Source organism: Bos indicus x Bos taurus, chromosome 11 (genome assembly GCF_003369695.1).
Source record: "Bos indicus x Bos taurus breed Angus x Brahman F1 hybrid chromosome 11, Bos_hybrid_MaternalHap_v2.0, whole genome shotgun sequence".
Taxonomy (NCBI): domain Eukaryota; kingdom Metazoa; phylum Chordata; class Mammalia; order Artiodactyla; family Bovidae; genus Bos; species Bos indicus x Bos taurus.
This window is the reverse complement of record NC_040086.1, coordinates 2,994,068-3,016,144: the sequence shown is the minus strand read 5'-3', so window position 1 is coordinate 3,016,144 and position 22,077 is coordinate 2,994,068. Positions and strand designations below refer to the sequence as shown.

Here is a 22,077-nt window from a genome sequence, read left to right as displayed (position 1 = left end):
AACGACTTTGGAAAATAAAGTACGGGCCTTGTTCACCGAAACTTGGTCTCCCCATGTCGTTCTTTCTCTCACCTTCTGGCTGAATTATTCAGCCTCTTTTCTCCACTGAATTTCCTCACTGAGCTATCCTTATGTCAGCCTCTTTTCTCCACTGAATTTCCTCACTGAGCTATCCTTATTTAACCACTCTTTATATCCTTGCTGCTACTGCTAAGTCACTGCAGTGTGTCCGACTCTGTGTGACCCCATAGACGGCAGCCCACCAGGCTCCCCGTCCCTAGGATTCTCCAGGCAAGAACACCAGAGTGGGTTGCCATTGTATTGGTGAAGGGTTTTTCACTTGTTGGGCCAATGTTTGCTACTAAGTTTCCATATCCCTTACCTACTGTGTCCCTGGGAGTGTACTGATTAATATAATTGGTGTATAGGAATGTAAGTAGTAGCTTTAATTTTTGTAACCTTGGACCCTTGAGTTAATACTTTTCTTGTTATAGCCTACCACACCTTTGCCCTATAGGAATGCAACTTTAATGCTTTCGGAGGGTGGCGCCTGACTTTAGAATAATCAGCTTTAGAGAAAAATAAGTTTTCTGAAGAAAGGGTCATAAAATGTTAACAGGCCTCCTGGCCAGAAGATGATGTAAATCACCTAAACTTTTGCATATGATAAGTTTGCAGGAAGAAAGCCTTGCTTTGATAAGGATCAAGGACTGCTGACCTTGCATGACTCTACCCCTTCCCCCATTATCCTCTATGCATAACTTAAGGTATAAAAACTACTTTGGAAAATAAAGTGCGGGCCTTGCTCACTGAAGCTTGGTCTCCCCATATCATTCTTTCTCTCACCTTCTGGCTGAATTCCCATCTGGAGCGTGGAGGCTCGTCATGCCTACTAATTTTGCCTGGGCTTTAAAGATTTGACCGGGGAGACCTTAGTGTCTCCTCTCCTTCAGGAGAACGGGAGGATGCCTGTGGCCTACGTAGGTGACGCAAACTCCTTGTCTTGGAGTTTTATTGGCTTTCCACATAAACCAAGTTATTCAGCCTCTTTTCTTCACTGAATTTCTTCGCTGAGCTATCCCTATCTAACCACTCTTTATATCTTTAATTCTATCACATCCCGATCGCCGAAGCCGTGTCCCCTTCAAATTCCCTGGATCCACCAGGGCTGGACCCTGGTAGGTAACTAAACTTTCACACGCCGTGGAGCAGCCTAGCCCCTGCACCACAGCTCCTGGGCCCAAACACTCTGGAGTCCAAGTGCCACAACTGGAGAGCATGCACCGCAGTGCAAGAGCCCTCATTGTACGATGAAGATGCTGAGTGCCTGTCACAACTAGGACCGATGCAGCCAAATTTAAAATAAATTTTAAAATATATTTTTTAAAGGCACCATAAAATATTGAACCCCAGTCAATGATCTGTGTGCAGAAATATTCAGGTGTGATGGGTAGTGTAGTGATGACTGTCATTTATTTTGAAAGGAAGGCATCCAAAAGCAAAAGTTGATGTATGGATAAATAGATTGATATAGTTGAGTCTTGCTGTCTGCAATATTTCTATAAGGTATTGTGTGAGGAAGTACTAAGCCATTGCTTCTAGAAGAAATTCGGGGTTAAGTTCCTTTAAGTCTCTGGTCATACAATTTTCATCAACAGATCAGTATATAACCTTGTTTTATTTACTTCTGTTTAAAAACACCTTACATAATTATATTGATGCACTAGCACTGAACTCTTGGCCAACAGCCCTATAAGCTTATTCAACACGTACTGTTTCTGGGAGGCGTAGCTCAGCCTTCCTGCACTTAGGGACACTAAACAGCACCTCAGTGCTGCCCTTGGGGACCATTTACACAGTGAAATTATGGACAAATAGCACAAAAATGTGGTACCAAATAGACTGTGAGAAAGAGACTTATTTACAATATGAGCTGAAACGAGAAGGCAAAGCATTGCGTTGTTCAGCCTCTGCAGGAACCAGCATGTGGGTTGACTCAAATTTCACACCGCTCTGCACATGCCCTCCAACGACCATGAAAGTGCAACGAGCATGAGCTTGGAGTTTACAAATAAATTTTAGCAAGCAGGGGAGTTGGCAGATACAGAATCCAATAATAATGAGGATCAAGTACATGTTATGAAGCAAATATAGCAAAATTCCACTGTAAAATCTAAGAGGTAGATAATTTGTACAACGAATTGTTCTCATTTTCTGTATGTTTTTAAGTTTTTATATAATGTCGAAAAAATTATGCCCATAACAGTTTCTGGTTGTTTCTCTACTAAGATGAGTCCAGTTAAGGCCACCCGGACATAGTTTTGCATTCAAGGAAGGGTCCTCGGGCACCCTTTTTAGTTCAGCAATTATAAGCAGGGGGTGGAAAGAAAGCTTTTGTGGACTGAGAAAGGCTGCCTTTCCATGGTGTTCAGGGACTTGCAAAGACAGGCACTGGGACTGAGTGAGAATCATTTGAGGCTTGAATCAAGGCAGCTGGATTTAGGAAGAGGGGCCAGAAGCAGCATTCTAACCAGAAGGCTTCTAACACTGGGGTTGGGAGGGCCAGAGTTGGGGGTGGGGGGCAGGCCCTGGATGTCCCAATAGTTACAGGCAGGTGATTAACTGGGGACCAGGAAATGCAGTCACCATCCCATTTATTGTTTTTGTTGAATTGCTAAGTCATGTCCAACTCTTTTTGACCCCATGCCCTGTAGTCTGCCAGGCTCCTCTGACCTTGGGATTCTCCAGGAAAGAGTACTGGAGTGGATAACCATTTCCTTCTCCAGGGGATCTTCTCGACCCAGGGATCAAACCTGTGTCTCCTGCAATGGCAGGAAGATTCTTTACCACTGAGCCACCAGAAAAGCTCCCATCATCCCTTAAGAGTGTTTAAAGAATCGGAGGACTTCCCCGGTGGTCCAGTGGCTAAGACTCCGAGCTCCCAATGCAGGGCTGGGGGGAGAGGGTGGCGAGACTGATCCCTGGTCGAGGTATTATATCCCACATGCCTCAACTAAAGATCTTGCAGCAACTAAGACCTGGCACAGCCAAATAAATAAATAATAAAAGTTTTAAAATAAAAAGCGTAGGTTCAAAATTAATAACCAACAAGTACATGGAACTTTACAGCACAGGGAACTCTACCCAATATCATATGGCAGCCTGGATGGGAGGGGCATTTGGGGGAGAATGGATACATGTATACATGTGGCTGAAACTGTTCACTGTTCACCTGAAACTACCACAACATTGTTAATCAGCTACACCACAATACAGAATAAAAAGTTTAACGTTTGAAAAAAAAATAGAGTCAGGATGGCTTCTAGGTATTCATCCTAGAAAAACGGAAACTTAGGTTCACACAAAGACCTGCACAGGAGTGTTTACAGCAGCTCTGCTCACGATTGCCAACATGTAGGAAGAACTCAAAGGCTTCCCTGGTGGCTCAGATGGTAAAGATTCTGCCTGCAGTAAGGGAGACCCAGGTTTGATCCCTGGGTTGGGAAGATCAACGTTTTCCAGCAGTTGAAGAAAGTGGGAGTACATCCCACGTGGGATCCTACTCTATCATGAAATGGAAGGACATGGTGCTGCATACACATGAATGAACCTGAAAGGCATCATGCTGAGAGCAAAGGGCCAGACTCAAAAAGCTACAAACCATCTGATTCCATTCGGAGCTGCAGAACAGGTGGAGGCTGCCGAGGCTGCAGATCAGCTGGGAAGTGGGGGTGTCGGGATATGGACTGATTACAGAGGGGGACGAGGGAATTCAGAAGAACAGCCTGTATCTTAAGATAGTTTCTCAGCTGTATGCCTTTGTCAAATCTTACAGTTTTTCACTAAAAGGGGTAAATTTTACTGTATGTAAATGATACTTTATGTAAAGAGAAGACAGGCAGCAGGAAACTATAGACATGATGTGTGCGTGCGCTCAGTCGCGTCTGACTCTTTGCCACCCCGTGGACGGTAGTCTGCCAGGCTCCTCTGTCCATGGGGTTCTCCAGGCAAGAATACTGGAGTGGACTGCCCTTTCCTCCTCCAGGAGATCCTCTAGACCCAGGGATTGAACCTGCATCTACACGCCTCCTGCATCGGCAGGCGGATTCCTTACCCCTGCGCCACCTGGAAAGCCCACATATAGACATACCAGGCATTAAAAATATTAATTAAAAAGGGAAAAGAGCAGGCTGTCTACACGCCTGTCATTATCTGCTCCCCCCACCTCCACCTGGCTGCCCTCCAGCTGCCAAGGTATCACCACCTGATGGGCACCAGGCACCCTCTTCGAGGCTGGGTCCCCTGAGTGATGGACACTGTGACCACTCCCGCTCCTGCTTGAGCATCGCGGCTCTCTTGAGTCCTTCACCAACCCCCCAGCTTGCCTCCTTCCTCTCTGATGGTTCCTGTTCTTTCTCCTTCTCCATCCTCTGTTCCCAACTGAGGCCATTCTGTCTCTGCCTGCTCACGCAGCTCTCCCACCTGTCTAGTCCAGAGCTCGTCCCCTGTGGTCTGTTTCTGCTGCTATCACCGCCTTTGATCTGCACCAGCTGTTTACTATTAATAAAACCTGAGATCCAGATCTAACTCACATAGTGCCTGTGGTTGGCTAAACCCCACAGTCTGTTTCCCACACGAGCTGAAGCTCTGGGGTCTGCAAGTTGCTTTTAGGTAGTTCTCCCCCAGGGCCTCCCTGGCTCAAGAAGCTACTGTGTGGGACTTCCCTGGTGGCCCAGTGGTTAGGACTCCACCTTCTGATGCAGGGGGTGTGGGTTCAGTCCCTAGTGGGGGGAGTTAAGATCCCACATCTCTCGGGGACCAAAAACCCAAAACATAAAACAGAAGCAATGTTGTAACAAATTCAGTAAAGACTTTAAAAATGACCCACATCAAAAACAAAACAACTTTTAAAAAATAAAAAAGGACCTTCAGTGGCTCCCTCCTGCCTACATCATTGAATCTATTAATAACTGAATTCCTCGGCCCTTCCTTTGCTCCAGCGAGGCTGTGCTATTTGAAGTGAATTTCTTCAAATTCACTTCCATGCTTGAATCCATGCAGTGCCCGCCACTGGGTACCTCCTCCCCACTCCTCTCTGCTCCCCCGGTCCAGCCAGCCCAGCCTGGCAGACTCACAGCCCTGCTCCTCAAGGGGATCAGAACCTGAGACAATGCAGCAAAGTGGAGGTTCGTCCAGGGACAGCGGGGAGGGGTGGGGGTGGTGAAGCTGGCCTCTGGGGCCGGAAGCTGCGGCAGGAAACTGTCAACAACACGGTTTGAGAAGCTCCGCCCCGCGGGGCCGCAGGTGCAGCCTGGGTAGCCAGAGGCAGGTCGGTGCAGAGGCGGGAGCAGGGAGAGGCCGGCCCTGGGGACCCTGTCCAGGGCCAGAAGTTGTGATGGCCCACCTCGGACCTGAGTCCAGGGTGTCCCAGAGGCCGGAGCCTTCCCGTGCATCCTCAGTTTTATCCCCACTTCCCTGTCTCTTTGTCAATAACAAAGACAGCAGTAACCACAGCAGCTTCCAGAAGGGCCTGGCCAGTCTGCAGCTTCCTGGAGGACCAGATGTTTCTGTCCTGAGCCAAGTCCCCACAGACTGCATGACTCTCCCAGGAGATGCGCCCACCATACTCTCCCACCACGCTCCTGCCCAGGCTGACTCCCCCCAGGCTCCCCTTGAGCTTGCGAGCTCCTCGTGAGCTCAAAGATGCTCGTCTGGCCTTCCCAGAGTTTGCAGCTCCATCAGGAGACCACCAGGCTTTCTCACAGCCCAGGCCCTGTGGGGAGGGGAGGAAACCATGATCCTTGGCTAAACAGCTCTATCTGAAATTCCACCCTTCAAGCCTCCTTTCTGGGGCAAGGTAGGGTTAAACTCTATCTGTTCCAGGCACTGCTGGTGCTGCTGCTGCTAAGTTGCTTCATTCATGTCCGACTCTGTGTGACCCCACAGACGGCAGCCCACCTGGCTCCGCCATCCCTGAGATTCTCCAGGCAAGAACACTGGAGTGGGTTGCTATTTCCTTCTCCAATGCATGAAAGTGAAATGTGAAAGTGAAGTCGCTCAGTCGTGTCCGACTCTTTGAGATCCCATGGACTGCAGCCTACCAGGCTCCTCCGTCCATGGGATTTTCCAGGCAAGAGTGCTGGAGTGGGGTGCTATTGCCTTCTCTGCACAGGATGCCCAAATATATTTCAAAGGAAAAAAGGTCAAGGGACCAACTGCATTTTGAAAAGTTATAGGGAATATATTAGCATATTAAAGGCCCTGAAAAGACCTGCCAGGAAGGACCCTTTTGTTTAATCCCCACACCTGATGAGAAGAGCCCACTCATTGGAAAAGACCTTGATGCTGGGAAGGAAATATTGAAGGCAAAAGGAGAAGAGGGTGGCAGAGGATGAGATGGTTGCACAGCATCAATGACTCAATGGACATGAATTTGAGCAAACTCCAGGAGATGGTAGAGGACAGGGAAGCCTGGTGTGTTGTAGTCCATGGGGTTGCAGAGAGTCAGACATGACTTAGAGGCTGAACAACAACAACAACAAGCCTCACACCTAAGTAGCAGAGCCTGGAAGCACTACTGCTGCACAGAACAGGCTCTGGGCGTCCAAAGCCCCAGTTAAATGCCTACCTTGAGACAGCAGAGGGGAGACTGAGGGCATCAGGCTGCCGACAGAATGAGATGATCCAACTGGACTTGGCAGGGAGGCAGGGGGCAGTGGCAGCAGTCAGGTCTGGAGGCCCTGTGTGCCACCCACAGCCCGGCATCAACAGCATTCCCACCCACGGCGCTGCTGGAATGGAGGCACGGCCCCAACTGCCCAGGCCTCCTCTCACAAACCCCAGTCCTCTGCCCGAGATGCCAAGTCCCCCCTGAAGCCACATTTCCTGCTCCCCAGTCCGCTCCAGTGTTCTTGCCTGGAGAATCCCAGGGACGGGGGAGCCTGGTGGGCTGCCGTCTATGGGATCGCACAGAGTCGGACACGACTGAAGCAACCTAGCAGCAGCAGCAGCAGTCCACAGGCCAACAACAGAGGCAGCACAGGCATTTGTCAACTAACAAAACGCCAACTTTGTTCCATTCCGAGTCCCCATGACAGTGGTGAGCACTGTGCCGTGGATGGCGACGGGCTCCTCTCTTTTTCTGACACCATGGCGTGCGATCCGATCATGGGATCACAGATTTATGGGTAGCAGCAGTGTGGATCTCAGGGGGGAGGTACACTCGCCAAGACCCACCTGGAGGACAGGGCCAGCGATGGTGCCCAGTGCTGGGGGGCTGTGAGGACCCCATGAGGCAAGGCTTGCCCAGCGCTGAGCACGGGCCTAGCCCACTCGTTCCACCGCCTCCTTTTCTGCTTGCAGCCCTCCAGGACTCCCGCCTCACTCCAGCTGAAAGCCCAGGTCCTTACAGCAGCCCCTGAGGCCGTGCACAATCTGCCCTGCCACCTTCTTGTCCTCACTCACTCCCCACCAGCCACACCGGCTTCCTTATGTTACTTGTTGAGAAAACTGGAACAACCTGGGCCTGGTCCAACCTCAGAGCCTTTGCACTGGCTGTTCCCTCTGCCCAAACACCATTCCCTCAACATCTGTCACTTCATTCGGGTCTCAGCCTCCAAGAGGCCCTCCCTGACCTCTCTCTAAAGTCACCTCCCCTTCTCTATCACTGACCCAGTGTTACTGTTCCTCACCACGGAAATTGTGATGTTCTATCAACTTGTTGACACAAGGCCTTTGTCCCCTGCTAGCATGTAAGCCTGAGGAAAGTGGAGACTGTCTTGTTCTCCTGCTTGTGCCAACTAGGCACAGAGTAGGTGCCCAGTAAACTTTGGTGATGGGCAGAGGCTACCCTCTGATACCAGGTACCTGAGAGGGTATGTAGCCTGCTGTGGTGGGTGGGGACGCCTTTGCAGGTTCTTGGAACTCAGCAGTCTGATGAGGGTGGAGAGGTGATGGGGGCTTCCCTAGGAGAGGAGAGGGAGTGGAGGACCTAGAGGCTTCCTTCACTAACAGATTGTGGAAGAGGGGACAACCCACTGGAGGAGACTTTGCACAGGCTGTTCCCTCTGCCTGGAACAGCTTGCATGCTCAGCCACTAAGTCGTGTCTGACTCTTTGTGACTCCATAGACTATAGCCTGCCAGGCTCCTCTGTCCACGGGACTCTCCAGGCAAGAATACTGGAGCGGGCTGCCATTTCCTCCTTCAGGGGACCTTCCCAACCCAGGGATCAAACCCACGTCTCTTGGGTCTCCTGCACTGGCAACTGAATTCTTTACCTGGGAAGCCACCCACATGTTTCTCCTAGCCACGTGCCTCAGGTCCCCTCAGCTGTCCCTTCCACACAGAGATGTTCCATGATTCCCCCTTCCTTCCCCCGCTGAGTCACCTACTCTGTTCTCCCAGGGCCCCCATTCCTCCCGCATCATAGCCCTGATGGCCATGTATGATCAGTGTCTCCGTTTGCCCCACAATCTCTGACCAGCCTGAGCTCTCCAAGGCAGAGCCTACACCTGTCTGGTTTTCATCGTAGCTCCCACTGCCTCCCAATGAATATTTGTCAAATCAGCAACAATAACAATAGCCTGTGTGCTAAAGACTTTATGACACCTCTTGTAAGCATGATCTGTTTAATCTAATCCTCACTTATCCCCATTCCTCAGCTAAAAAATCTGAGGCTTGGGGAGGGTAATGTCATATTCAGGGTCATGTGGCCTAAGAGTGGCAGTCAGGATTTGAACCCAGGTTCCTCTGACCCAGCAGCCAGTACTAGCCACTCCAGTTCATGGCCATAAGGAAACGGCATCCGCCACTCTGAGCTGGGTCTCCAGGGCTCCCATGCGTGCCTGGCCCAGGTGCTGCTGCACTCTGAGCTGCCTATGACTGTCAGGGTGCAGAGTGCTGGGCTGCTGTGGGGTCGGAGGCAGGTCCTCAGACCTCAAACGCCTCCAAGACCAGCTCTCCACCACCACCACTCCCCACCAACTCCAACCTCTGCTGCCAGGGTTCTAAGGGCTGTGTAACTAGAGCAAGGAGCTAGCCCTCTCTGGGTGTCAGGCTCTGTGACTGTAAAAGGGAGATGGGAAAAAGCTTAGGGGATGGAAAGAGTGGGATGAGTCGGGACAACAGAGCCTGACTGCAAGATCTCATGCTATCCATGCATTGCAGCGTGTCTAGCAGTATCCCTGGCCTCTATCTTACTAGATGCCAGTAACACCCACCGAGTCGTGACCAAAAATGTCTCCAGATGGTATTGAATGCTCCCAGAGGGGATGGGGGAGGCAAAATTGGCTCCAGTTAAGAAGCACTTCCTTGGGACTTCCCTGGTGGTCCAGTGGTTAAGAATCCACCTGCCAGTTCAGGAGACACATGTGCAATCCCTGGTCCAGGAAAATCCCACATGCCATGGAGCAACGAAGCCCATGGGCCACAACCACTAAGCCCGTGGGCCGCATCTACGGAAGCCCTCGTGCCCTAAGACATGCTCCACGACAAGAGATGCCTCCACGGCAAGAAACCCCCATAAGCCCCACACCACAGCTAGAGTGTAGCCCCCAACTGGCACAACTAGAGAAAGCCTGAGAACAGCAATGAAGATCTGGTGCAGCCAAATAGAGAAATGAATAAATTTTTAAAATAATAATGTTTTTTTTTTAAAAGAAGCACTTCCTTGACCCTATGTTCTGGGTGGGGTGGGGAGCAGCCAGCATGGAAAAAGCTGGTTGCTCAGCCCCTTAGGAGACCCTCCAGGAGCCATGAGACCACCCTGAACTAGTGATAAGAATAAAGACTGTAACATTATGCATATACAGCACCTCCAGCATGCCAGGCACTCGAGAGCAATTCGGTCGCCTAATCCTGACGAGAACACTGCGTGTGGAGAATTCGTGGGTTTGGGACATGAAGGAGGGACAGGAAGAAGGAACCAGCCGAAGGTCACATGGCACACGCACAGTCCGGGCGGCAGAGTCGGGCCCTGAATCAGCCTCCTGGCTCCAGAGTGCACACAAAACACCATCTGCCTGCCCGGCACGCGTCCCCGTCCCCGACAAGGCTGGAGGCCGGGCGGCGACAGGAAACAGCACTGGCAGGGGAAGAGCCCCCGCGGGTGACACCCAGGGACTTACTGTCATAGGACGCAGGCCCTAATCTCTCGGCAAAGCTTTATTAAGCACCTACGGCGTACTGGCCGCCCTGGCTGAGACAACAGCAACAACATTCAGGGACTTTCCTGGTGGGCCAGTGGTTAAGAACTCGCCTTGCAATGCAGCAGACACAGGTTCAATCCCTGGTCTGGGAACAAAGCCCCCCACATGCTGAGAGGCAACTAAGCCCTCACGCGGCCACTACTGAGCCTGCTTGCTCTAGAGCCCAAGAGCCACAACTAGAGTCTGTGCGCGGCAACGAGCGATCCCGCATGAAGCAGCGCAATCTCGAGTGCCTGCTGCAACTAACACCTGAGGCAGCCAATAAACAAATATTTAAAAAAAGAAACAAAGCTCATCTTGAGCTGTTCACCACACGAACCCCTGTTCCTTCCTGCCAAGACCCTTCCCTGCCTGGGACAGCTTTCCCAACCTCTCACCCAACAGTCAGGAGCCAAAGAGCCAAGCACATACTAGGCGCCAAAATTTGCTTCTGCATTTAAAAGATGGGCAAACTGAAGTTGAGAGAGGCCAGTCCTTTGCCAAGGACACACGTCAGTTGAGCAGGATTCAAGCTGTTTACTCCTTCACCTCTATCTCCCCTTTAACCTGAGCTGCCTACCAATGGTTGGAGCCTGCCCTGGGCCCCCTCACGCAAACCATCCGGCATTTGGATGTTTGTTTACGGCCCCGTTGATGCTCCCTCATATTCCTGAGCCTGGGGGACAGAGTGCATGTTTTTCTCTGGACATTTCTCTGCTTCCTGGAACTAAGGTTGTCTCACTGACGGGGCCCTGCAGGAGGCTAGGGACTGAGCCGGCATCTGTGGGGCCCCTGAATACACACGTCCACGGCCACTCAGCTGGCGCTCTGGAGAGAGACCTCTTTCCCTCAGGATGGTCACAGGCCACGTCTGCTTCCTTCTCCCGTGGGACACCACCCATGAAAGCCCCACAGCCCTTCTGGTACCCCAGTTCTTCCTGACTCTCTCCTCCTCCTTCCTCCACCAGATCCAGGCCACCCCTAGAGATGGCGGCTAGCTGCTGCTTCATCCAGAATGACTTACCTGGGGATGTGCTGATGGACGCCAAGGCCCGGGCCACCTGCAAGGTGGCGGGTCCCAAAGGCACCAGATAACTGGTTCTAGATGAAGAACTGGGATCCGAGAAACCACTTCGGGCTTCTCTGCAGCCCGAGCGCCCAGCCCGGGCCCCCACCAGCTAACCACCCCCTCATACAGCCCGGCCCGGTGTAAAGAGGTCATACCCCACTAGGGTTTCTCACTCAGATCGGGGGGTGCGGAACCTGAGTCCCCCTCTCCCAGCTGCCCCAGGAGGCCCTGCAGTCGGAGGCCGTGCTGGACGCAGAAGGCCAGAGGACAGCCACTCACCTAGATGCCCCAGAAGACCAGCACGCCCGAGGGGGGCAGGGACGGCCCGGAAGGCCTGGTGTGCTCTTGGAAGCCCTCTTCTGTGAAACTCGGCCTATTTCCTTGATGCGCGAGTAGGAAACGGGGCCGTGTTTGAAGTTTACGTCAAAGTCACAAAGTGCTGCGTTCAAGGAAAATCGCGAGGCCACGTGCTCCGGGGAGGGCAGAGGGCACTTCCCGGGCTGAGCAGAGCCCCCCCAGCAGTGGGAGGAATGGGGCGAGCCACAGGTGGGCTTACACTAGTAGGGTGCTTCCAACAGCATCTCCCAAACCTGGGGAGGGGAGAAGAGGGAGGCTGTGTGCTGGAGAAGCGCTGGGGTAGTGGCAAAGGGAAAGAGATCCCCCAGACTCGCTAGAAACTAGAAAGCCCTACTTTCCCCTCCCAAGGAGGTGTGGACCTGGGGCCTGACCATGGCTGAACTGCTCATGTGAGTTATTTATTCCATACGCAGGTGAAAGCTGGAGAGAGGAGAAACCTAAGAAGTAGGTCCAGACTGCAAAGGTTCAGAGCACTTCCTGTGTGCCAGCCATCAGGCCAACAATGACGGCCCTGTCCCTGCCCTTGGCTCACAGGCTCAAGGAGGGGGCAGCCGAGTCACCAGGGAGGCCAGAGCTGGGAGGGCAGAAACCTAGGCGCTGTGTACGCAGTGGAGCCCGATGCAGCCCAGTGCTAGGGACAGACTCTCAGAGGGATGGGTTGTGCTGTCAAGTCTGGGAGATAACGTGTCCCCCCAGCACCCCCCGGAGGGGACAGACTCTCAGAGGGATGGGTTGTGCTGTCAAGTCTGGGAGATAGCGTGTCCCCCGCGCCCCCCGGATCCCAGCCCGGCCCCACGGCCCGCGCCTGGCCGCTGACCACCTCCTGCGCTGCTCACAGCCTCTTCTCATCCTTTCTTCCCATGTTAGCCCGCCCTCTGACCACGTGACCACCCTCACATCTGCTCCCTCGGCCCACAGAGCTGTCGGGCAGCAAGGCTGAGTCCGTCCTGGTATCCACTCCGCCCCATCTGCCCTTGGTGCCCCGAGACCTCAGGGCTTGCTCACCCACAGCTCCCTGCCTTCTTGCACGGTGAGGACCTCTTCAGTGGCCCATCACCCTGGGGCCTCAGGGACCTGTGTGGGGCCGTCCTAGGCCCGCTGTTGAAACCCCAGGAACTCTTCTTCTCTTGTGCCTCAGCCCTGCCAGAGTGGGGCTGGGCGCAGCTCCCCAACAGGCCTGGCACTTCCTCCACGCTTCACCCCAGGTCTCCTTTCCTGGGGCCCTCTCCACAATCTCTACTACCTCCCAGTTCCCTAAGCCCCACTCTCCCCACTCAGGAAATCTTTTCTCTAAGCTCCAGCTTCCCCTACATATGTGTGTGCGCTCAGTACTCAGTCGTGTCAGACTCTTTGTAACCCCATGGACTGTACCTGCCAGGATCCTCTGTCCATGGGATTCTCCAGGCAAGAATACAGCTCTGGGTTGCCATTTCCCCCTCCAGGGGCTCTCCCCAACCCATCTTGCATCTTCCGCATTTACAGGCAGATTCTTTACCACTGAGCCACCTGGGAAGCACCCCCACCCATAGAGTTCCCCTAAAACTGTTTTTGTTAGAAGGCTCCCCTTTCCCCAGGGACATGGTGAAATTCAGGATGCAGAAAGACTCTTTGTTTCCATCCTGCATGTTCTTTTCCCGGGGTAGTGAGGAAAGAACACCCCAGAGAACTGGAAAGGAGCGAAATTACAGCATCAGAACCACATGATCTACAACAATAATAGTAACTCTTACTGAGCACTTACTATGTGCCATATCACTGAATGAATCCATTTTCCAGATAAGGTAAGTGAAATCCAGAGAGGTTAAACCACCAACTCCAAGTGGCCAGAGGTGATGGAGCAGGGCGATCTGGCCCCATAGCCTAGGCCATGATGGACACAGGAGGAGGGAAGCTTGGCTGTAAAGCAGCTCTTGTGGGGCCGGCCCCCCTGAGAGCTGGAAGGTGTGCAGCCTGCCCGTGGGGCACCCGAGGGGAGGCAGCAGTTGGGACTTCCAGATTCCAGGGTCTTAAGGCCTGAGAAAGGGGCTCCCGGCCTCAGAAAGGCACTGGCTTAGCCACCCGCTCACCCCCTTCCGTCCCAGAGACCACGTCCTGAGGGGCCCAGGCCAGCTGGGTGCTCAGACAGTTCTGAGATGGGCCTGCAGATAAGACCACATGTTTTGCCAAAGTGCAGGGCGGTGGATGCATCTTTTGAACACGCAGAGGAAAGAGTGAACGGATGGAAATGTGGGCTGGGAAAGTTGCGGTGCGTTTGCCGCGTGGGTTTGGGTAAACATGTACCTGAGGTGTGTGAAGAGCTCGGAAGAAGCTGATCACTCACTCTCACACTCCCTGGGGCCTTTGGCCAGCCATGTCCCCGGCTGAACTCTCTTTCCTGACCTCTTCTCCCGTACCTGACTCCTCCTCCAGGTCTCTGATTAAGTGCAGCTTCCTCCAGGAAGCCTTCCCTCCTCCTCAGACTGAGTGGTATGAGACTGTGCTGGTTTCACCTGCCCCTGAGCCCACCAAATTTAGTTCCACACCTAAAAGGACACCAGGCCACTGCGGGGGTGGAGGGGACATCCGGCAGGGAGGCTGTGGGTCGGAGGCTTCAGGCTGCCAGAGAAGCCTCACATCTCAGCACAGTGGTCCTCCCGGGGCCCCTCCTGAACGCCTTCCCTCCTGGGTGTCTTCGGCCGTGCAGCACGCTCCTTTCCTCTGGGTGGTCAGACAACATGACTTTTATCTACTTGCTCACGTCTGGTTCTTCCACTTACAGCTGAGGGACCTTGAGCAAGTTCTTTGGCCTCTTGGTGCCTTGGTTTCCTCATTCGGGAATAGGGATGATAATGGCACCCACCCCGTGAGCACTAAAGCAAATGCTACCTTATCACCGTCGTCCTCATCCGCATCACCACCTGCGTCTCTAGAGTGCGCTAATGACTGCATGTCCAAGGGCAAGGACGGGATTTCCTTGCGCCCTCCAGGGACTCTTGAGTATAGCATCCTTCCGAGAAATTTAGGATTCTAAGGGTGAAAGTAACACACCCGCCCAATAAAATCAATCCAGTCTGGCTTAAGTCAGAACGCGTTAGTCGCTCAGTTGTGTCCAGCTCTTCGCGATCCCACGGACTGCAGCCCACCAGGTTCCTCTGTCCTGGCTCCTCTGTCCTTGCCATGACCTTCTCCAGGGGATCTTCCTGATCCAGGGACCGAACCCAGGTCTCCAGCATTGCGGGCAGATTCTTTACCATTTGAACCACCCAGGAACAGAAGAGAATCAATTTGCTACAGCAGCCACGTGCTCTGCCCTCCTCTGAGGGTCAGCAAATAGATGCCTCCTTCTTATTAAACAACCAAACCACAATGACAGCATCATCTCTTTAGATCAGTCTCTGGGGGCTCCCTACTTATTCAACACTGAGCACCTACCCTCTGGCACACTCTGTTCGAGGCACCATGGAGCTGCTGTGAGCAACACAGGTAGAAATGCCCTTCCTTGGAGGGACAGTGAGGGAGTCTGGGATGGACATGTACACACTGCTATATTTAAAACGAGTAACCAACAAGGACCTGCTATACAGCACAGGGAACTCTACTCAGTGCTACGTGGCAGTCTGGATGGGAGGGGATTTGGAGGAGAAGACATGTATTTGTATGGTTGAGTCCCTACTCTGTTCACCTGAAGTTATCACATTAACTGGTTATAACCAATACAAAATAAAGCTTTTAAAAATAAATTTAAAAATTAAAAAAAAAGAAAACCCCTTCCCTCATGAGGCTGACATTCTAGTGGAGGAGACAGAGAAGTTACAAAATAATCAAGTATTCTATAGAATAAAATAAATCAGAAAAAGAATAAAATCAATCAGAAAAAGAATAAAATCAGAAAAGGGTAGAAAAGGTGCACAAGTGTGTGATTTTGAACAGAGAAGCTAGGGCAGGCCTCGCCAAGGGGATAATCTCTGAGTCAAGACTTGAAGAAGGAGGTGCAGGCGGGAGTCATGGAGATACTGGGGGAAGAGCATTCCAGGCAGAGGGAACAGCAGGCACAAGGGCCCTGGGGCACTGGCGACTGGACCTCTGTGAGGTGAAGTGTCTTGTTCCTGGTTACATCCCCAGCAACTGGAATGGCAGCTGGCACATAACAGAGTTGAACAAATACAGCACGGTAGATGAAAAGCCCAGGTATGGACCTCAGGAACAACCTGCTCAAGGCTCATATGATGTTCTCAGGGTTATCACCTCCTCTACCTGTTGGCTCAGACAGCTTTCTCTCTGTGGTCCAAGATAGCAACTCAGCCTCAAATCCCAATCAGGAGCAAACATCTGTTTCTCAGTATTCCCAGCAAAACCCCTTTTGAGCAAATGCTCAATGGCTGAGTGAATCTCGTGTTCCTCCCCTAGTCAACCCCTGAAACCAATGGATTGACTGAGAACTGGTCACAAAGCCCATCCACACCTCACTGAGGTTGGGGCAAGAACCCAGAGGAAAGTTGGAGGCTATGACTGGAAGGATGCTAGACAGGTGAAGAGTCAAAGTTTCGCAGAAGCATCATAACAGCTCGTGCTCTAAGGCCCGTGAGCCACAACTAATGAAGCCTACGGCCCACAGCCCGCGCTCCACAAGAGAAGCTACTGCGGAGAGCAGCCCCCACCACCACAGAGAGCAGCCCCCACTGCCGCACCTAGAGACAAGCACTCTTGCACAATGAAGACCCAAGGCAGTCAAAAACAAACACAAATTTTACAAATCTTAACAGCTAAGATTTCTTTATTTCTTTGGATTGGGCACAGCCGTGTGTTGACCCAACGAAAGTGCATTTAATGCTCACAACAGCCCCACAAAGCAGGTTAGCCCCATTCTACAGATAGAAAAACTGAGGCCAAGAGGAAACTGAAGCTTGAGATCTCACAGCTAGTAAAGTGGCAGAGCCTGAGGTTTTCCCAGAGCTTCTCCAAGGCTCTGCTCTGAAATTCCCGGTGCTGTCTGCTGACACCCCATCACGCCAGGGCCAGGCTGGCTGGGCCAACCTCTGAGCTGGAGGTGGAAGCCCTGAGCAGACTGAGAACACAAAGGGAGCAGGCTCTCTGGCACAGAAAGAGGGAGAGAGATGGTGCAAGGCAGGCTCCAGTGGGCCCGCAGGCATGGGGAGGCCGCTGGTGACAGCTAGAGGCATGCGACCCCAACTCATTTCTCAAACCGAAGTGCAGATGGGGAGGAGGCCAGAGGGAGGGTGGGCTGCCTCTCCGGGCTGGGGTCCCGAGAGGTCAGGATGAGGGTGGGATGAGCGCAGGGGCACAACCTGTTGGGAGCTCAGGAAGAATCTGATATTTACCGAGTGCCTGCTGTATACCCAAGCCTGATAGCCACATCTCCTTCCAAGCTCAGGAGGGCACTGGGAGCCTGCTATTAGGAAACCAATCCACCTGCTCTCCCCACATCCCCAGCACCCAGCCTCACACAGCAACTGCACATGGAGGGAGGTAATAAATATGTGCTGGAGGGAGGTAATAAATATGTGCTGCTGAACGAACTACCCAACAGCCCCGTAAAGGAGATAAATTCCTACCCCATTGCCAAGATGAGGAAACTGAGGCTCAGAGAAGGTAAAAGCGGGGCCAGTACGGGGGTCCAGCTGGGCCCCGCTTCCCAGGGGAGCATGTTTGGGAAATGCTGGAGCGGTGAGGTCTGGGGGCAGATGGACATCAGGTTGAAGTGGCTGGCCAGGCACCCAGAGACCTGTGGGGTAACCTGGGCCCCGCTCTCACTAAACTTTAGCTCTTCCCCTCCCTGGCCTCAGTTTCCTTGTCTGTGAAATGGGAACAATCACACCCACCCGTGATGAAAGGGCTAGCTCACTGAGACAAAGACCAGGGCCACGCCATATCCAGCATGAGCTCTGGGAGCACGGGGGAGTCAGGGGTATTTGCCGCCAGGGAACTGTGTCTGGCACCGGGAGGTGCCTGCTGTACGCTTGCTCGATGGGGACAAGTGCTCAATAAATAATATTGCTGTTGATGGTGCTGCTGATGCCAACTAGGGACAGCCCCTTCCCCACCCCTCTGCTGTGTTCACCCCCAATTCTTCCTGTCTCCCTTTCCTTATTCCTTCCCCTCCTTACTCCCACACTCCTCCATTCAAACTACCCCTGACAATATACAAGTTAAATAAAACTCCTCCATCACCCCATTTCTTTACTCTTCCCCTGCACCCCAATCTTCCTTTCTCCTCCCCCTATCCCCCTCTGTTTTTCTCCCCTCCCCCCATCACTCTTCCCTAACCCTCCTTTTCCCCAGCAGTGCCCCCACGCCCCACCCTGTTCTGCCTTGTGCCCTTCCCCACCTTATTCTCCCATCCTGTTCGCACCCAGTTCTTCTGCCCATGCCCACCCCTCCCAACCCTCCGGGGCACCAGGCCTGGCGGCAGGGAGTCTTCATGGAAGGCCCTCAGGAAGCGCCTTCCCCTCGCTTCCTTCCCTGCTTCCTCCCTCCCTGTGGTGACACTTTTGGGGGGCTGGGGTGACGCTGCCCAGGCCAGCAGAGGATGGGCCCAGGGCTCCCCTCCAGCCAAACCCAGGAAACATCAAACCTGCCGGCCACCACTGCAGAGTCTGTGCCACCACCGTGCACTTTCCTGGCTGCCCTGAACACAGCGCTGCATGCTCCTCACCGCCTCAATCCCCCGGGGCCCTCAAGACTTAAGTATCAGAGACAGTGTGTATGGCCATGTATATGTCACAGTAAGTCACCACCAACTGCGTGGTTTAAAACCTCACAAATTTATCATCACATTCTGGAGGCCACAAGTCTAAAACCAAGGTGTCATCAGGGGCTTCCCTGGTGGCCCAGTGGTAAAGGATCTGCCTGCCAATGCAGGAGACATGGGTTGGATCCCTGGTCTGGGAAGAACCCACATGTCTCGGGGCAAGTAAGTTCCTGTGGCACAACTGCTCAAGTCCACTCTTAGAGCACGGGAGCTGTAACAAGAGACGCCACGCAGCAAGGAGCCCGCTCACCCAACGAGAGAGCAGCCCCCACCCACCACAACCAGAGAAAAGCCTGAGCCATGCAACAAGGAGCCTGCTCACCCAACCAGAGAGCAGCCCCCACACACCACAACCAGAGAAAAGCCTGAGCCATGCAACAAGGAGCCTGCTCACCCAACGAGAGAGCAGCCCCCACCCACCACAACCAGAGAAAAGCCTGAGCAGCAACGAAGACCCAGCACAACCAGCCAGTCAGTTTTTAAGAAAAAAGGGCCACAGTGAGCCTGGAGGCTTTAGGACATTGGTCCCCCAACCATTTTGGTACCAGGAACCGATGTTGTGGAAGACAATTTTTTCATGGACTGGTTTATGGGGATGGATTGGGGATGATTCAAATGCGTTATATTAATGGTGCACTTTATTTCCAATCTGAAGCTGCCGCTGATCTGACAGGAGGGACTGGTCCATGTCTGGAGGCTGGGGACCCCTGTTCTAGAGCAGACCTACTGCCTTACCTCTTCCAGCTTCTGGTGGCTGTCAGCAGTCCGTGGCTTCCCCAGCTGTGACCACATCACTCCAGCCTCTGCCTCTGTCTTCTCTGCCTGTCTGTCTTTCCTCTTCTGTCTCTTATGACACTTGTCTTTGGATTTAGGACCCTCCCAGGCAAACCAGATTATCTCATTTTAAGATCCTTAATTACAAATATAAAAAAGAATGTATATACATGCATAACTGAGTCACTTTGGTGTACAGCAAAAATTAATTACAACATTGTAAATCAATTATAGTTCAATAAAAAATAAATTAGTAAGGCCCTTAACTTAATTATATCTATAAATATCCATTTCTCAAAGAAAGGAATACTCATAGGGGTCTAGGCATTTGGATGTGGACATATCTTTTTAGGGATCACCATTCAAACATATTCAGGCTATATCCAAGCTAGAATTATGTTAACTTGAAAGGGAGACAGAGCAGCTGTTGAAATCTCACTTCATTTCCTTTGTTCACAAATGTTGAGCAGCTGCCAGTGGGGTTAGGGCTGCGTGAGAGACAAACTCTGGAACAATTTATACCTAATTGTCATTCCATGCTTGCTGCTGACCCTAACTTGGTTGGTAACCACTGAGCCTTCTAATGAATTTCTAAAGAATTCTGAAGCTACCCCCAAGCATTTTCTGTGCCTTGGTTACCCTAACACTGATGATAATACTAAGATACCCAGAAAAAAGAGAGGGGCTTTCAAGGGGGCAAGAAGCCCAAGCACAGACAGCTTGGCACACGCAGTGGGTATTGCACCGTACTGAATTCAGTCTTTCTTTTATCTTCTGAAGAAACATCTTCTGTCCCTAAGAGCAAAGGGGGAAATGATTTGCTATCTATAAACTGGCTGGGGAAGGCAATGGCACCCCACTCCAGTACTCTTGCCTGGAAAATCCCATGGATGGAGGAGCCTGGTAGGTTGCAGTCCATGGGGTCGCAAACAGTCAGACACGACTGAGCGACTTCACTTTCACTTTTCACTTTCATGCATTGGAGAAGGAAATGGCAACCCACTCCAGCGTTCTTGCCTGGAGAATCCCAGGGACGGGGGAGCCTGGTGGGCTGCCGTCTATGGGGTCGCACAGAGTCGGACACAACTGAAGTGACTTAGCAAGGCAAACTGGCTAACAGATGTAAAGTGCCAGGCCTAGGGTCCGATCCACAGAGATGTGGTCATTATTACTCATATTAGGCAATGTGGACTTTTATGTTGACTCTGACACTTGCCTGTCTCAGCTTTGCAGTGTAAACAAGGCAAACCTCAGGCTGTCCATTGTGTAGAAGAGGAAAGGCCCACAGAGGGGAGGTGAGGTGAGGTCTCCTAGAGTGGCCAAGGTTTATCTAGTTACATCACAGTGCCTCTCTGTGGGAAAGGGAAAGGGAAGTTGCTCAGTCGTGTCCAACTCTTAGCGACCCCATGGACTGCAGCCCACCAGGCTCCTCCGTCCATGGGATTTTCCAGGCAAGAGTATTGGAGTAGGGTGCCATTGCCTTCTCCGGCCTCTCTGTGGCAAGGGGGCCTAAGGCAGAGCTGGGATAAGTCAGGTCTTTGAATGAGTTGCCAAAAGTGGGATCTGAGGCAGGGTTAACATTTTTAGAACTGCTCGGGGGGACACCAGCCAAGTGAAGTCAGAAAACCAGGCTGAGATTTTAGCCAAGAAATGCCTTGCGTGAGGGGGCAGAAATCAGGGACTCTTTGGAACAGGGGTGATGGAGCAGATCTGAAGAAAACCCAGCAAACCTACCATGAGCCGGTTTCACTCAGGGACTGTCTTTGGAAGGGTCCCCTCTTTCAGTCACTGGTCAAACTCCAAGTTCTCAAAGCTTGGGTGGATCAGATTCAAAGGGAGGGTTACATGGGTGGTGCTTCCTTGTAACCTTCTTTTTAAAGAGGACAGACGATCCCAGTTACCAAAGGGAAGTCCTGTGGAACTGGACTGAGATGTAGGTTAGAGAGTCTAAAGAGTTCTCCCATAGCTGAAGTCAGTGGAGTTTATCCAGAGATATTAACCTGGACCTAAAGGGTCACAATGACTCCTTGAACTGGTCCATCCTCCAGGCCAAGGCCTGGGCAGCCCCAGTAGGCTTCAGAGAGAAGAAAGTGGGCTGATATTTCAGTGGAGAGACACAGGTGCCAAGAATGTCCCACTCATACCCAACCTGGCCTTGACCCTCCCCCATTCCCCATGGCTCATAGCTTCGGGGGCTTCCCCAGTTTTGGAGGGCAAATGAGGAAAACCACAGAGCTGGGAAAACCATCTACCAGGCCTGCTTTTTCAGAACCACCTCTGTTCCCCTGGGGCTGCTTCACCCACTCTGCCTCCCCAAAAAAAGGAGATCAGAATCCTTCCTATCCATTCCTCCTCAGCAGGCCCAAGGGTCCTTCTGGAGACTCAGGAGATGACAGGGGCTGGGCTACTCAATGGTTACAGCACAAACTCTGGATCCAGATTAGAGGCCAGGATACCCCCTTAGCTATATGACCTCTGCTGCTGCTAAGTCACTTCAGTCGTGTCCGACTCTGTGTGACCCCACAGACGGCAGCCCACCAGGCTCCCCCGTCCCTGGGATTCTCCAGGCAAGAACACTGGAGTGGGTTGCCATTTCCTTTTCCAATGCATGAAAGTAAAAAGTGAAAGTGAAGTCGCTCAGTCGTGTCTGACTCCTAGCGACCCTATGGACTGCAGCCTTCCAGGCTCCTCCATCCATGGGATTTTCCAGGCAAGAGTACTGGAGTGGGGTGCCATTGCCTTCTCCATATGACCTCTAGCTAGTGAATTTATCTGTCTGGGTTTTCCTTTTCTCTAAATAAAATGAGGACTATCATGCTTAAAAGAAAAACAAGATTGACAAACCTCTGGCCAGCTTACCAAGAAGAAAAGAGAAAACTCAAATAAACAAAATAAGAAACAAAAAAGGAGACATAACAGCTCATATTTCAGAAATACAAAAAAC

At 52.1% G+C, this 22,077-nt stretch overlaps 1 protein-coding gene across 1 annotated transcript in view; it reads right to left on the bottom strand.

Annotated features, from left to right (window-relative positions):
• LOC113900941 (tyrosine-protein kinase ZAP-70) overlaps positions 1–11,743 on the bottom strand; it is a 39,895-nt gene extending 28,152 nt beyond the window's left edge. Inside the window, exon 1 of the mRNA XM_027554629.1 lies at positions 11,534–11,743. The gene's annotated coding sequence lies outside the window, so the exon portion shown is untranslated. The remainder of the gene's footprint in view (positions 1–11,533) is intronic.
• Between the last annotated feature and the right edge of the window lie 10,334 nt (positions 11,744–22,077).